This window comes from Salvelinus alpinus, chromosome 37, assembly GCF_045679555.1.
Source record: "Salvelinus alpinus chromosome 37, SLU_Salpinus.1, whole genome shotgun sequence".
NCBI lineage: Eukaryota > Metazoa > Chordata > Actinopteri > Salmoniformes > Salmonidae > Salvelinus > Salvelinus alpinus.
Window position 1 is genome coordinate 4,379,137 of NC_092122.1, and position 16,556 is coordinate 4,395,692.

Here is a 16,556-nt window from a genome sequence, read left to right on the forward strand (position 1 = left end):
CAGTATATAAACCCACATGGAAAAGAATAATCAAAGTCAAATAAGAATCTTGTACGGCTGATTATATGTCAGTGGTGTATTTGTATACGTGTTACCTTAAACGCCTATGTGGCAACAGGATTGAATACTGTATACGCTTTGTGACATCTGCTGATGTAAAACGGCCTTTATAAATACATTTGATTTGAGTTGAATACAGGACTGTGGTGATTTTCCTTCATAGATATGGTGTGTGAGACCTGAGAAGACGTAGCTTACATGTCTCTTCTATGGTTTTAATACAACACATGCAACATCAACAGTAAGTCAGCTATTACAAGAATCTTCTATAAATATTGCATATGTATTTGCTGCAGGTAGAAAATAAGAATCTTGTTCAATTCTTCTTTATGTTTTCTGTATTGGACTTGTGCTATCAGTGTAAACTGCAGCTTGTAAATGTTCATTGTATATTCTGGTCCCAACTATACAGACTGTAATGCCATGTCTACTTATAGCTGGATCTTCATTATTAATTCACGAGGTCATCCATTTATCTGTCAATCATGGGATGGAAGTGGTCGCCCCTGAATCATGCATTTTATAGCACAAATTAAGTGTGTGTGTGTGTGTGTGTGTGTGTGTGTGTGTGTGTGTGTGTGTGTGTGTGTGTGTGTGTGTGTGTGTGTGTGTGTGTGTGTGTGTGTGTGTGTGTGTGTGTGTGTGTGTGTGTGTGTGTGTGCGCGCACATGTGTGTGCTTAGTCTAACCTGAGTGCATTAAACAGCTGGCTCTCATACAATACCTGAATACAGAGGAGTGGGGCATGTACTAGCTGTCATATGATTAACATGCCCGCACACACACACTCCTCACACACACAGAAGCTTGCCTTTGCCGGGGAGGTTGTTGCCAAGCGGCTCAGAGGGAGAGAGCAAGCTGATTGGCTCATTCCCATGACTGGAGAATCCCCCACCAGTCAGACGGTCTTCTCTCTCCTCTAAAACAGGAACCTTTTAACTCGTTTTCCCATCTCCCCCACCAACCACTGGTTCTCTCGTTACACTCCCCATCAGCCCACACAGCCCGTCCTCTTTTAATTAGGTTTGTTTCAAAGGAGCTGTTTTTATATCAGCGCTACAGTACAGTAGCCAAGGTGAGGGACACTCATTTTCATCTGACAGATCTATCCTCGGGATCGTAATTACACAAATGAGGAGTGTATCATTATGCCAAGATCACAGAACAGTGTGGATGGAAGCGTTGTGCTTTCTGTAAAAGGAGGGATTTTTTTTTTTACATTCTGCGATCTTTACTTGATAAAAGGACATGAAGGTTAGCTGTGTGAGGCAGAAATAGATAACTGTGTATTAACACGAGAGGATCGTAGAACACAGACAAATCTATGTAGACATGTAGAGTAGACAGTTACTTCACAGAGCTTCCTTGTCCGTGGCTTCTGGTTGCTGATAACACTGAGGACTGAGATGTCTTGCCTTGGGGCTGGTGCTGGTGCTGGTGCTGGTGCTGGTGTGTGTGTGTGTGTGTGTGTGTGTGTGTGTGTGTGTGTGTGTGTGTGTGTGTGTGTGTGTGTGTGTGTGTGTGTGTGTGTGTGTGTGTGTGTGTGTGTGTGTGTGTGTGTGTGTGTGTGTGTGTGTGTGTGTGTGTGTGTGTGTGTATGCATGCGAGTGTGTGGCCGGTCTGCACATTTGCGCGTGAGTTTGTGCGCGTCCGTGTGTACATATCCATGTGTGTGTGTGTGTGCGCTTGCGTCTCTCGGCAAGAGTGTAAGAGTGTGCCAGTGAATTAAACAAGGTCATCAAGTGCCAGGCTGGCAGCAATGATTTCCTCTAAAGGAATACTCCCATACAGTATTGCAGCCGCCTGAACACCCCTCTACAATAGATAAGGTTATCTAAGGCGCAATTACCGTCAGTTAGCCATCCGCCACCCGCCATATATCCTTCAACTCATTTTAATATGCATTCAGGGTTCAAATGCATTCCATCATATTTCTTTACAAGGGCAGTAAATACATCGCCATTATTTATGGCGGCCGCTTCACTTTCCATCAGCACTGTCACTGCTTTCCCGTTTACTGTAACATTTTGTTCTCCTCTCTAACAGGAAACAACGGTCAACGACGGTCATTTACCGTCAGTAGCTGCATAGTCACCCTATCCCTGGTCTGCCTCTGCATTGATGAAGGATGTTCTGGTCTGCCTCTGTACTGATGAAGGATGTTCTGTTCTGCCTCTGTACTGCTGAAGGATGTTCTGGTCTGCCTCTGTATTGCTGAAGGATGTTCTGGTCTGCCTCTGTACTGCTGAACGATGTTCTGGTCTGCCTCTGTACTGCTGAACGATGTTCTGGTCTGCCTCTGTATTGCTGAAGGATGTTCTGGTCTGTCTCTGTATTGCTGAAGGATGTTCTGGTCTGCCTCTGTACTGCTGAAGGATGTTCTGGTCTGCCTCTGTACTGCTGAACGATGTTCTGGTCTGCCTCTGTACTGCTGAACGATGTTCTGGTCTGCCTCTGTATTGCTGAAGGATGTTCTGGCCTGTCTCTGTACTGCTGAAGGATGTTCTGGTCTGCCTCTGTACTGCTGAAGGATGTTCTGGTCTGCCTCTGTACTGATGAAGGATGTTCTGGTCTGCCTCTGTACTGCTGAAGGATGTTCTGGTCTGCCTCTGTACTGCTGAACGATGTTGTGGTCTGACTTCGAGTCTCTCCCTGAAGCACACTCACAGACTACTGCTCAGCTCCAGGATCTGCCCACATGTATCTTTTTGAACCGTGATATTCAGATGATGTGACTGGCATTTGAATTCTCTGCTTTCCCCAGTTATTGCACACAAAAGAGAAAGCAGATGACTAGCTAGACCAGGAAAAGGCACAGCACAGCTGATAGACATGTAACAAATGAAAATCTCATAGATAATCCAGAGGAAGAAATGAGAAGAGTCATCAAAATGGTAATCACATTCCAGACGAACGCTCTGGTTTCATGCATTCAATATCCCTCAGCTGATGCATTATGTTATCCCCTCACCTGAGGGAATGAGTATGTGTGTGTGTGTGTGTCTATGTCTGTCTGTCTCTGTGTGTATGAGTGCTTGTGTACATGCCTGTGTGTACATATCTGTGTGTGCGTCTGTGATATGATTTGATTTGATTGTGAAGAATGGCCCTTCAGATGCAAATTCAGATGACAAGAACATCATTACAGTCCAATGGTCTCTGGGAATGATATCAGACAGGCTAATTTGAGCCTTCTCTCTCTCTCTCTCTCTCTCTCTCTCTCTCTCTCTCTCTCTCTCTCTCTCTCTCTCTCTCTCTCTCTCTCTCTCTCTCTCTCTCTCTCTCTCTCTCTCTCTCTCTCTCTCTCTCTCTCTCTCTCTCTCTCTCTCTCTCTCTCTCTCTCTCTCTGTGGTTGATAAGTCGCTTCTTCCTGCGCTGTCAAAATACCCAAGAGAAGTGATCTTCACTGCTCTGTGGAGAAAATGAGTACAATGATATAACATTAACTAACTAAATATTTCAGGTGCCAAGAACTAAAATCATAGAAAGAATTATAATTAGCCTACCTGGTAATCAGTGGCTTACTCCTTCAGCTGTACAAATCACTTCCTCTCTCAACTAGTCAAGCAGTCGCTATAACAACTATCCACCAGGGAAAGAATAATGCATAATATCTTCCAAAACTACACTCTCAAGTTGCATCCGCCCGGCCTACAGAGAACACCTGTCTTTGACAAAAATCACAAACACCCTCGCACTCAAATATGAAAGCAAGTGCTTGACTGCTTGCAATTCAAATGATAGATTTCCATTTTGACAGCATGTCAAAGGGATGAATACAAGCCCGTTGAATATTCAGAGTCAAAGCGGGTGTCACTGAAAACCCATGGAGTGGGATCGCTATCCTTTTATCTATTAACCTTTGGTCTGCTGGCCGTTCACAGCTCTCCTCCTCGCCTGGTTATTGATGTCTTCTAATTAGTCTTTTGCTTCAGTTAGATCCCCTACCTTGTAATTCATCGGCTGAGCTCTTTTGCCCTTTAGAAATTGCAAAATCATTTCTTCTCATTTGGTGATTTACAGTTATTGCACGGTGATGCGCTCCCGAGGTAATTTGATGCTGAAAATGAGCACGGACAGGAAGAGAGTTCAAACCGGTAACTCACGCCTCCTCCTTCTCCTCCTCCCCTAACTCACCATATTGGTGTCCCTCCCTGACAACAGATTAGTAATGGGGAGTTCATATGAAGGGAGACTTGTTTGGATCTCAAGGTTGTTGCCCCTTAATGTGTGATTAGATCTCTAAAGAGATGCATGATGGGTTACAGATGGAGACAGGTATCTGTTGGACATACCCCAATCTGATGAGTCCCCTTCAGACTTTAGATACAGTGTGTCATCCCACCGTGGCCGTAACTCACCCTGGATCAGTGGTGAAACCAAGGGGGACCATTATATCTGATTCATTGTGGATACACTGTGGTTTCTCTGATATTTCCATTTCACACTGTCCTCTACAGCATTGTTACAGCAGCTATGGTGAATGCTATGGTAAATGCGTAACCAGGTCAGTTCAGCTCGGCATGGTTTGGCTCAGTTTGGCATTGTGAATCATACAGTACGTTATCCAACGAGGGTCATAATTTATCCTGGATCAGTGGTGAGACCAGTCGATCCATTAGAGGGGCTGTGAAGGGTTAACCGTGCTACTGGTTCCTGGTCAGTTGCTATGCATACAGTCATCATAGGTGAGCTTAATGCTCAGATGCTCCCCATCTTCCTCTCAACACAACACTAAATCCATCTGTTTTAGATAGTAAGCTATACAACTATGGACAGATTGACTTTTTATAGCAGGTTAGGAGAACTTACGCAGCAGGTTAATAGAAATGAACATAGCACGTAAGGAGAATTAGATTAAGGGTTAGCTAAAATGCAAAAATTCTCCACAACGCGACTGAAACGTGCAACTTTTTTACCGTAGCTTTATACCACAACCAATATACCACAACCAATGTCGTGGAAAATCATTTCAAATACAACGCTTATCAGAACTTGTAAATTCAAACATGCTCTTTATTACAACTGTACAGCCAACTGGCATGTCCCCGCGGAACCCACCCCGCGGAACACACATCTCCCAGAAGTCCATTTCCTATATTTATACACACATAGTATTATGTCCATCCCCTATGAAGTCATTCACCACCATCTGCCTTCAATCAGTTTATAATGGTGGCCGGACCCTCTATCCCAGTGTGTCAACAGACCCCATGCCCCTTCCCTTCACCACTAAATCAATGCACTCTTTGTTCTAGTCTCCCCTATCCTTAGTGTGTCCAATTGCCTTTAAGCGCCTCTCTGTCTGACATGTATGTTTGTAATGGAATGGTCAGACCATATGTCTAGTGTCCAATTGCCTTTAAGCGCCCATGTGTCTGGTCAGTCCGTCAGCACAATGGAGAAAACAAGAGGGCCAGAACGTCCCCTAGTATATCTCCATTACCACAGTCTCATGATCAACGTGAACATGTGGCTCGCTACTTTAATGTTCAGCTGTCTTATGTTACTACTACAATCCCCCCTCTGGGGCTATTAAGCCACATAAATGATACAAATAAGACTTTGGGATAGTAAATGAAAAAACCTATGATAAACAAGAAAATACAAAAAATAAAAACAAAGTGAAGCATATAAACCAACTAGACCAAACATCTCCAATATTCATAAGAGTAAAAGATCCAATCAGAAACATTAAAGAAAACCTAACTAAACCAAACATTTCAACAACATCCTCCCTTGCAGACACCTACCAACCTTTGTGAAATGATTAAAGACATGGTCCATAGACACTTGTAACCGGAATACCCTCTGTTACCTAACATGTGTTTGTAAAATGATCCTAATTTTAGAAGGCAAAACTAATTGAAAGGAAAAGAAAATATATATATGTTCATCGATATATATCAAAAAATTCAAAGAAACATACAAAGAACCCAAAGCATCAGGCCAAATAAAAATGCTAAAACCCCATTATCTAGGAGCACAGTCCTCATCCTTACAAATAAGACAATCTCCTCTTTAACACTTGGCACAGAAAAAAGGTTCTGGGTGATGGTTATGACCATCCTCATGAATTTTTGTACACCACTTGCAATAGTGACGCAAATGACACTTTTTGTGGACATGTATAAGTAAACATATATCTGAACTGGGTAATTGAACATATACATGGAAATCATCCTTACGAAAATCGTGACACGCATGACCAACCCCCCAATCACTTCATAGAGACAGTTAGGGTTACCAAAGGGGCAGTCAAGAGGTCCTCCAACCGCATTGCAAGGCTTTCCATACTTATTGGTATAATTGCCTGGGCTTCCCGGTACAAGATCAATCACCACAGGAGAGTCATCTCTCATTACAGACATCTGTTTAACTGTTGTCTGAACCACAATTAACTTTACCAGGGGTATAACACAACAAACTGCAATACCCAGAGTCAATAACCCTCCTTCCAACACGATGGCCATCCTAGCAAACATGGCTCCCCACTTTCCTAACGCTAGGTCTAACCAATCCCATACAAGGGAGTCTAAACCAGCATTAGCCTTTACTTCTGCTCATAATCCTTTGAGTTTGTCCATAGCAATATTGGGAATAAAGGTGCAACAGTCATCCCCAAACATGACACAAACTCCACCCTTCTCCGCTAAGAGCCAATGGAGAGCCTGTCTATTTCGCCAAGTCATTTTACTGGTAGCCTGTACCTGTTCCCCCAACGCCGTTGGAGCCGAATCAGTATAGTTAATGAACATCTGTTGGTTATAATATATATAATTAATCCACTCTAAATTTTTATTTGGTGTTATCCACAAAAACATAGATTCAAATCCTGATTTAACTTCATCTCTTGCCTTGAACTCTCGAGGTACACCTCTAGGCTGGCCAATTGCATCAAGGTATACCTCAGGGTCTTCCTCATACTTCCTTTTAACTCTAGAATTAACATAGTCATCGTGGGGTGATTTAATAATGGTAACCTGTTGAATTGCTCTTACTAAGACACAAAGACCAATCCATTCATTAGGCAATACATTCAACAATTTGTTTTTTCCACACATCCAGAAATTATCCGCAATACCTCTGTCTTGATTCTTTAGCATAGTGAGAGACGGTGCAACCTGAGTTATGTGACCACACAACCCTTTTCTATTCATAATCAACCCTTTACCATTTCTTTTACAAACTCCCACATTCTCTAACACCCAAATAGTATCACTTCTACTGTGGTGTTTCCTACATCAATTCCTTCGGTGTGGTGTCTGTAAAAACATTCATATTTTCCTTCAACCACGGTACCTCTGTCTAATTGAGGTACAGTTAATTCAGTTCTAATGTTATAGGCATCACAATCATTGTCTCCCAACATGGTCTTATTCAACATAGTTTTACCCCTAGTGCTTACCCAGAGCAATCCTATATTCTATGTCACACAAGGGAATAGAATACTTTCTATTGGTACAATGGTCCTTTTTCCAACTTACACAGTTTTTAAATGATGACAGTTCAGAAACTATTAAAAGATCAGACAAATGTGATTTTCTACACAAAATACAATTGTCCATTCTGTGTTTGTTTGCCATATACTTAGCCCATTTGTACCACTCGTTCTTCACTACTTCTTCTCGTGTGCTGTCCTTGAGTGGCTCTAATATATCTAATTCTGTCGCTTTTTCAATGTTCTTATCTTGAGGTAGATCATTAGAGTTTATCAGAAAGTTCCAAATGTCAGTAAAAAACTCTCCTGACTCTGATGTCTCAGGATGCTTTGTGGGTACAGTGAACTGCTTGGTAAGGGAGGTCGATGTCATCTTAGTGGTAGCTACTGTGGTCGTCACAGCAACCGCCACCCTTGTTGTTGTCACAGGTTCTTCCTGTTCAGGTGCAGGGGTAGGATCAATCTTAATGACCATGGTGCTACTCCCTTTGGTCACTGTTGTTCTTGCTATTTCAACTATTAATTCTTCACCTTCAACTGGTTCAATCTGATACATGATGAGCACCCTCTCGTCTGTTTCTTTGATTAATGTCAGGTCACATCCTTTCGGATCCCAAACGACTTGTCCCTTTGTTTGGTGATGTGTCCATCCACAGAGTGCCATCTCTGGTAAGGATTTGATCCTTATGATTGAGATAGACTTCAGTTCTCCAGCTTCTGTTATAAGTGGAGGTGGAACAGAGATTCTAACCTTGTCAGTCTTTTTAGATTGTTCGGCTGATTCCTTTCTTCTCTTCCTGCTTCCACCATACCTCTTGATTGTGCATTAGTCTGTTGGTTCTATACTAGCATTCACTGTTACTTCTGTTATGTCAATGTCATTATTCTTTTGTTGTTCTAACTTCAATTGTCTGTAAAGGAGACCATTCAAAAGTTTGAAAGTCAATTGTGGGGAAATCCCCATTTTCTTCAGCTTGCGGGACTTTTCCTCCTCTTTCTTCACCTGAGGCTCCCTCCTCAGGCCGGACTTAACTTCCATCTGGAAGGTTTCAATTTTTAGGGAAAAGATGTTCTCATTCTGTGCCTTGTGAGGCCTCTCCTCCTCTTCTGGGTGCATTAGTCGGTGCACTTGTCGTATTTTGGCCTTCACTTGATTTGCTGTTTTCTTGGCTCCTCCCTGGCGTCTCAATCGTTTCCGCTGCTCCTGCTCCCTCCGGGCTCCCTCCTGGTGAATCAGCATCCTCTGTGTCCTCATCTCTATGTGGTTGTATCCTTTTCTCTGTTGGGACTCAGCTGCAGTGGTTCAGATGGTACCACGTCTGGCTTCCTTTCACTTTGACGGCCGTTCTTGTTGCTTTGGCCACCTCATAGGGTCCTTCTCTTCTTGGTTGATCCCACTTCCTCCGGAACACTCGAACGTGGACTAGATCTCCTGGTATCACTGGAAGAGGTCCTTCTGGTCCCCTTGGATCATCAGACGCGGAACCTCTCGTCCTGGTTCAGGTTTCTGCCTTCTTTCTGTGAGGCATTCATACTTAGAGACATATGGCCTCTGTTCTATGATTACACCATACATCCTCTTACTTCCATCACTCATCACACAACAAACTGACATTCCAGCTGAAGCTGGCGAACCCCTCTCCTTCTGTTTTCCTAGACATAAGACTTGGAAAACAACAGACAAAACATAACAGCATTGACAATGTTATGTGTTATGCATAAATATATTCATGCAAACTGAAATCTGAGACCATGACAATTCCCACTCTCTCTTTACCTGTCTATGCCTCCAGGATACTTTTCTGCTGGACTCCACAAAAATAAAAGCCCTAAAAAGCTTCCTCATGCTTCCACCCAGTCTTCCCCTTTCGGCCCCAGATTCTGAGAGGTGTTCCCAAATCATGTCAATTTTTACTTAGTTTCCCATCTGCTCCATTTCAACTGATAATCATGTGCATAACCTACAATTAACATTATCTCTTCTTGAATTAATTCAACACTGTTTATGCTTTCATATCAATCCCTTTAACATGTTTGTTTAGAGTATAATATCCTATCATCTATTCTTTTTCACATGATGTATTAAAAAATGAAACAAGTAACCCCCAAACTCAACCCAGTATGTCTATAGTGGAATCTAGTTTCTCTCTCTCCCTTTCTGATTCCACGTCCTCTGTCATGGTGTTTTCAAGCTCACCCTTTATTCAGCTGGACCTCACTTCTCGTGAGACTTATGTACCCACCAAAGAGAAACATGAAGAACTTTACCACTGCAGTGTTGTAAGAAGTATACCACCAGCCTGGTGTATCTCGATGTACACTCAGTCTCCAGAATGCAGCCCAAGCCCTTCCATTTCTGGCTGTTTTTTTTCCTGAGGACATACACACTAACACATGGGTTATTCCCTGACAACAGACTTCCTTCTTATAGCAAGATCACTAAATCTTAATTTTTAATAACAGCCCTATGTAACCATTCTGCCTCAAATACCTGGCCTCCTGCCACAGAAATATTCATAATGATAGTCAAATGATTGTCCCTACAGCAACTGCTGTAAAATAACATATAATCATTCAAGCGTCTTCCAGTTGGATTAATATCCAATCCTAACAAAACTAAGTCATAAGTTTCTTAAACTTTTGCTCTAATGTTCAAAATGCCACCACTTATTCTTTTTACCAAATCTTTAGATATGTGAATTGTTCTATTTACTTTTGAATTGTCCCTATATTTTACACAGCCAGCTGTCTTTCCTTTTCTGTGAATTATCTCTATTTTTATACATAGTTTCTAGAAATAACACCCCTTCACTACCATTACCTTCTTTTATGAGTCCCCTAACCCATAACTGCCATTGTTTGATACATACTTAAAACATCCTTAAGTCAATTTATATATCATTTATATCAGTATCAGTCCCTCCACAGGAACATATACACAACCTTATGTTCCTCAAAACAAAAATAAATTGACCAAACGAGAAAAAGCGAAAAAAAAAAAAAAAAAAAAAAAATTATAATAATTACACATTTGCAATAAATTACCACTATTTGTAATGTAATTAAACCTGGAGAAAACGTCCATCCGTGTCATTCTATGCCCAAGTTATTGTTGGTCTCTTTCTTCTTCATCATTGGGTATCATCGCACAACAGAATACCTTTTTATTCCATTATTTTATAAAAGTTTTATCATTACAATTCCAATGACATTATAAAACAAAATAAACAAAAAACCTTATCTAATCTTCTGTAAGTTGTCAACCTCCTTGTCTCAGGAGTATTTTCCAGAGCTTCCCTAGGCCAATTAAATTTAAACAGTTCTATATCTAAATAACTAAACAGTTCTTTTTTAAATACATTTTCCAACCCAATATTCAGGATAACAATCCTTAGTGTTTACTTTAACTCAAATTTGACCTTATCTATTCAATACACATCATCCCTCCAATAATTAACATTTATACTAAACACTTTTATTACCAGTATTATCTATTTTCCCAATAGCCTTTTTGTCTCAGTTTTTCTCTCATGAGTGGCCTGGTAATAAAAGTTCAATACCCCAATTCCTTTAATTCATAATTCACCCTGGCCCATATCATTTCAACATGTCTATTATTTGATACAGTTCACAGGTCATCAGACACAGTTGTCCCTCACTATTCAGTCGATTAGGGTGGGTATGAGCTCCACACCCACTAGTGGTGATATTCTCTCCCATGCCTTAAAGCATTCTGACGTCACCTTTCATGACAACTCCCTTATTCTACTGGTGATCTCTCAGATGAATTACAGATGATGTATTTATCAACAAAACCCTCACAGAAACCCACACTCCAATAAACCCTGTGGAGTAACTTACATCACTTTTTATATGCAGAATGAACAAAGCACATTTGTGTATTTACCCAAAGACCATAACCCCAAGGAATTGATAATTTTACCTATGAACACATGTTATAGCAAAAAACAAAAATAAAAAATAAACCTATCTGAATAACTTATTCAATTTAAGGCTACAACTCTTCATAATTTTCCCAGGGACATAATAGATTTTCAAAGTAATAATACATTTTGAATACAGTCTTGTGTCTTTTAATCATTTTATAATTAAATCCCACCTGTTCCAACAATTTCTAGTAAAAGGTGATCAGTCTTTCACAGGAAATTCTTAGGATTCAGGGCATTTTGACACCATTAATATGTTTCCACTCCCCTGTCTTTAGGAACAACTTAAATACATTTTTCAAAAAACAATTCCATCATTCTGCATACCCAAATTGAAACTGAAGTGGAAAAAGCCCTTCCAATAAATCTACTAATGCATATTCATTCCCAGTACATGGTGCACTTACTAGTAAACCATAGCCAATAGCACACAGGGACTGGACACACTTATCCAGAACTCCAATGTTGTAGCCTTATACAGATATTTTTATAGCAGCTGACTTTAACTAACTGCTTTCCACAGTAATACAGTCTCCAATGATATTTTGACCAGAGAAGATTAAACCCTTTTTTTTTTCTGGAAAAGAAAGTATACATATCGTTAATTTCACAACGTCAGCTTTTAATCTGCAAATAGTTTTTATTCCATAAACGTCTTAACATTTTTCAGAGAATGACCTTTACCTTTATTTATTTATTTTGTCTCTACTTTCTTACCTCTTCTCCATATTCTTATTGTTTGATCCTATGGTCAATTTACTAGTGAGTCAAGCCACCCCTGTTCTCCTTTTTATCCTGGCCACTCGATTTTGCACCGCTGTCTACCCTTCAGGCTATTTTTTAGACCGTAGCTTCTGTAGACACAGAGTGTCTGACGGCCTGTTTTTTCCTCTTTCTTTGTTTCACCGTACGCGAATTCTTAATGTGTCCTGGATTCCACTATTTATCTTAACCAACCTAGATTCATTTTTAAACTTTATAGTATAATTTCAATTTATTGGCGCTCCTACTTTCTGTTTTGTTTCACACTTTTCTGTCCGTATTTATACTATTCGGTTAACGCCTTTTTAAGTATTTGTATTTATTATTTGTTTTGACACCTTTTTGTTATTCTTACCGCGGTCTTTTACCATTTTATCACATCAGTGTTTTTATCCTTGCTTATAACTTATTGTACTTCGATGTTTCTTAACTTCTTTCCCTCTGCCTAATAGCAGTTAACGGCACCCTTCATCAACTCTACTCTGTCACAGGAGAGCTGCGCGCTCCCTTTTCTGGACGTTCTGCCTACACACACACAACTTGTCTTTCCTTCCTAATGTTCTATTTTTACACAGATCCACACATTTCTTACAACATTTTCATTCATCCTTTTTATTTTTCATCTGTTCATTCAATCCCTTTGTTTTTACCTCAAAACAACTTAGTCTGTCTTTATTGACTTAATTCACTTCCACCTACATAAGCCTAGACTGCTAAGATTTCTACAATATGACGAGACTACTGTCTAATCGGATCAGCTTGTCTTCATATCCTATTCACCCCCCCAATACTGATCTTTTCTTCTATTATTAGAGTAGTATTGTGGCGTGACCTACTGAATTACAAAACCCTGTTAGCTAGACAGAGCGGTTTTTTTATTCGCAGGATTTCTTTTGCATTTGAACGCCGCACAATCGGGCTAACGTTCTTCCTGCCTTCTAAATATTCATCCGTTCAGTCCCCCGTTCTGGGGCGGTAACCATGAAATATTTATTTAACTACTAAATATTCACCAACAGACCCTTCTGCCGTGACGTGAATAACCCACCCAAGCAGACCTCTTTAAAAATGTTCCTTTTTTAAAGAGCGGTATCGTGGCTTCCTAACTACTTATTTATGCAGTTCTCTATTACTTTTAGAGCCATTATTCATAAGTAACCTGTCCAAGCATTCCTTCTACTAATTTTATTGAAGAGGTATCACAGGATTTTCTACCTACATTATCTGTTTTGACCGTATGAGCTGTCCCTTATTATAACCAGCCATCTCAGCCAGATGCGCAAACAACCGCATCATTTAAGCTACACATTCGAACGGTCTGATCTGAACGAGCGCATGCATGCTCACTCTACATCTAACACAAGCAAAGTTCACAGCACCTATTCACTCAGTCTCTATACATGCGCATACATTTATATTTAATACAATTCCCCAAATTACACATACATGCAAATTCATTGAATTTAAAAGTTCTTTTGTATTTACTGGTTTCATTTTAGGAAATTTGAAAGAGAGACTTACGTGGCGCCCCTCTCGCTGAGACAGTATCTCTGAAGCAATCTTACACAAACATTTCAACTATTGTAAGAACTTGCTTACCTTCCTATAGTTGGGCGGCCACCCTTGTTTGTCAGATTGTCCAAAGAAACTATCTCCAGCCCTGAACGCCATTCCTCAGTCCCTGTCCCTCCTGGCAAGCTCGCCAAATATGTCGTGGAAAATCATTTCAAATACAACGCTTATCAGAACTTGTAAATTCAAACATGCTCTTTATTACAACTGTACAGCCAACTGGCATGTCCCCGCGGAACCCACCCCGCGGAACACACATCTCCCAGAAGTCCATTTCCTATATTTATACACACATAGTATTATGTCCATCCCCTATGAAGTCATTCACCACCATCTGCCTTCAATCAGTTTATAATGGTGGCCGGACCCTCTATCCCAGTGTGTCAACAGACCCCATGCCCCTTCCCTTCACCACTAAATCAATGCACTCTTTGTTCTAGTCTCCCCTATCCTTAGTGTGTCCAATTGCCTTTAAGCGCCTCTCTGTCTGACATGTATGTTTGTAATGGAATGGTCAGACCATATGTCTAGTGTCCAATTGCCTTTAAGCGCCCATGTGTCTGGTCAGTCCGTCAGCACAATGGAGAAAACAAGAGGGCCAGAACGTCCCCTAGTATATCTCCATTACCACAGTCTCATGATCAACGTGAACATGTGGCTCGCTACTTTAATGTTCAGCTGTCTTATGTTACTACTACACCAACAGCAACATTCACAACCAATCCCATCCCTGCAGTCACTGACACCACCACTACCACTACCATCAACACCACCATCACCACCACCACTACCATCACCACCATCTCAATCACCACCACGGCCACCACCACTACCACTACCATCACCACCACCATCACCACCACCACCAAAACAACTACCATCACCACCTATACCACTAACACTACCATCACCACCACCATCACAATCACCACAACCACCACTACCACCACCACCACCACTACAACTACCACCACCACCATCACCACCACCACCAAAACAACTACCATCACCACCTATACCAATAACACTACCATCACCACCACCATCACAATCACAATCACCACAACCATCACCACCACTACAACTACCACCACCACCATCACCACCACCACAACCACCATTGCCACCACCATCAACACCACCACCACCACTACCACCATCCCCACCACCACCACCCCCACCACCACTACCATCACCACCACCACAACTACCACCACCACCACCACTACAACTACCATCACCACCTCTACCACTACCATCACCACCACTATCCCAATCACTACAACCACCACCACCACCACTACCACCATCACCACTACCACCACCAACATCACCACCACCACTACCACCACCACTACCTCCACCACCATTGCCACCACCATTGCCACTACAACTACCATCACCACCTCTACCACTACCATCACCACCACTATCCCAATCACCACAACCAACACCACCACTACCATCACTACCACTACCATCACCACCACCACCACTACCATCACCACCATCATCACAATAACCACCACCACTACCATCACCACACCTACCATCACCACCACCACTATCACATTTTTTTACATTACATTTTAGTCATTTAGCAGACGCTCTTATCCAGAGCGACTTACAGTAGAGTGCATACATTTTATTAATTTTTATTTATTTATTTTTTTACATACTGAGACAAGGATATCCCTACCGGCCAAACCCTCCCTACCGGCCAAACCCTCCCTAACCCGGACGACGCTATGCCAATTGTGCGTCGCCCCACGGATCTCCCGGTTGCGGCCGGCTGCGACAGAGCCTGGGCGCGACAGAGCCTGGGCGCGAACCCAGCCCAGCCTGGGCGCGAACCCAGAGACTCTGGCAGCTAGCACTGCGATGCAGTGCCCTAGACCACTGCGCCACCCTAGACCACTGCGCCACCCGGGAGACCATCACTATCACTACCATCACCAACACCACTACCATCACCACCAACACTACCATCACCACCATAACCATCACCACCACCACCACTACCACCATCACCACCACTACCATCATCACCACCAGCACTACCATCACCACCAACACTACCATCACCACCATCACCACCACTATCACCATCACCACCACTACCACCACCACTACCATCAGCATCCCCACCACTACCATCACCACCACCACCACCACTAAAACTACCACCACCACCACCACCACCACCACCACCAGCATCACCACCACTACCATCACCATCACCACCACCACCACTACAACTACCACCACCATCACCACCACCACTACCACTACCATCACCACCACTACCATCACCACCACCACTACCATCACCACCACCACCACCATCACCACCACTACCATCACCACCACCACTACCATCACCACCACCACCACCATCACCACCACTACCACCACCACCAACACCACCACTACCACCATCACCACCACCACTACCACCACCAACATCACCACCACCACTACCATCACCATCACCACCACTACCTCCACCACCAGTGCCACCACCACCAACACCACCACTACCATCACTACCACTACCATCACCACCACCACCACTACCATCACCACAATAACCAACACCACCACCACCACCACCATCACCACTACCATCACCACACCTACCACTACCATCACCACCACCACTATCACTATCACTACCATCACCAACACCACCACCACCATCACCACCACCACTACCATCACCACCAACACTACCATCACCACCATCACCACCATAACCATCACCACCACCACCAC